Genomic DNA, 2,165 nt, shown 5'->3' with positions numbered 1-2,165 from the left:
TCTGACCCCTCTAGGTGTTCGCGCTTTCTTCCAGCTTGCCCAACGGCCATTCTCTGTGTCCTGGCTATTGCATCTCTCTCAGTTGTCCTTATTTGTAATGCTTTTAAACTCACACATACAATCACTCCCTCCCTCCCTCCCTCACACATTCACACACACAAAAGATGACCTTGTGGTCAAGGGACTGCTGCAGGCCATCTAAGGTCAGTTCTTGGCTCTGCAACATACTTAAGCCAAACCTCATGCAACTCAAGTAATTCCTCACCTGTAAAATGGAAATCAGAATATTTCTTTTCTCCTGCCTTGTTTCTGGCCTCAAAGTCTGTTGGCACGGTCCTTCAGTCTGTAAACATAGCACTTGGGGATGCTGATCTCTGCTGGAACATGTAGGTACCAATATACTAATAAATAATGAAACACCACCACTAAGTCCGGGGGTTGAATTTTGAAGGGTCTCAATACCCGCAGCTCCCTTTGACTTGAGTTGGAGTCACAGGTGCTCACCCCTTATGGAGACCAGGTTCAAAGTAGGTACCAAATTCTGGATCTGTGTTAATGAGTTTTGGATTAATTGAGCAAAACATAAATGAACAGACAAATAAATAAATATAAAACCCATGTAACATTTTGGCCTGGAAATTACTGCTGCTGTAGCCCTGGGAATGGAATGACAATATGTATTTTCCTTTGTAAAATTTTTATGAAGGTTTTTTTCTATCATTATGGAATATGAATATTTTACACGTCTGAGTTCAGAACAATGCTTTTTTTGGCTGCCTCTGCTCTTTTCATAGTTGCGCACCCCAAAGTTGCATAACTGAGAGGTATCTGTTTACACACCAGGGAAAAGGGGACTAATGAATTTCAGCAAAGCTCACTTTACTGTGTGTGAAAAAAGGCACTCTGAAGTTTTCCAAATAAAAAATGTATGTATAATACTTGTATGGAATGGCTTAATAAAACCAGGGGGGTGAGTGCATGTGTGCTTGTATGTAATGAATACAGAACTGCTCTCAACAAGAAGTAAATAGTACTTAACTTAGCAACACCTCCACAGGATAAAGCCCAGGAACAGCCTTAACCCTTTCTTGTGATATTCATCATGCCCAAGTGTTTGTCCAGCAGCATAAAAGGGAAGAAATGAAAGTGATGGGACCGATTGTTCTGCTGGTGTCAAGAAATGGCGCTTCATTCATTTAGAGCAAAAGGGAATTTAGGTTGGGTGTATTTCTGCCTCTGCTGGCAATATTACCCCACACTGGGTGCTTCTTAAATCTAGATGATGTAAGGGATTGCTTTCATACCTGGCTCCTGAGGACACCTCTAAAAGTTTCTGCCTGGGGAGAGTTTCTTATACCTCCCTCTGATGCATGTTGTATGGGTCACTGTTTGTCACTGTATGGGATGCTGGGTAGCTGGACCCCAGGTTTGATCCACTCTGCTATTTCCTACCAGCAGTTTTATTTTATCTTCTATTCATTGCCACTGGCATGAACCAAGCTGGGCACTGGCATGTTAACATGGACAGAGAAACAGAAGGGCAGCATTTCCTCAGTTTCCTCCAGGCAAGTTTTATCGCCCATCTTCTGAAATGGACTCAGCTAGAGCTCTACCCAGCTGGCGACTTACTCCTTTCCTTCCTGCTTTCTGTGCACCCTGCCTGCTAGCATTCTCCTAACAACCTGTAAGAGACCCAGAAGTGAAGTAGCATCTTATTGGCATATGCTCCCTTCTCAAAGGGAAGGGGGCAGGAAGACAGGATATTTGAATAACAGAGAAAATTATTATGTGTTGTACATGTTTGAACCCAATCCTTTTATTCTGCACATGATAAGGGGGAAGGGGGTGGGGAGGAGGGTAGAGCTTTCATACATTTCTCAAGGACTTGCAATTGAAAATGGGCAGAGTGACAATAACCGCTCTGTTTTGGGTAATGAATCTGTTGTCCTAGCCTGACATTACCCTGTACACGTGGGCAATGAACCCTCCAAACTGTAAGCACTAGGGAAAGTACCAAATGACAAACTGCTTGACATTTAAAAGAAGAATTGAGAGCTGTGACTGGACTGCAAGCTAAATGGGGCAGGGGGGGCAGGAAGGGGAAGAAGGGGTGTAGTGTCAGTAGCAAGCTGATATGTATATACTGCTGGTGCTGGGTGTTTTTG

This window comes from Alligator sinensis, unplaced genomic scaffold (assembly GCF_000455745.1).
Source record: "Alligator sinensis unplaced genomic scaffold, ASM45574v1 scaffold366_1, whole genome shotgun sequence".
NCBI lineage: Eukaryota > Metazoa > Chordata > Crocodylia > Alligatoridae > Alligator > Alligator sinensis.
The sequence above is the reverse complement of the archived record's forward strand: the minus strand, read 5'-3'. Positions refer to the sequence as shown.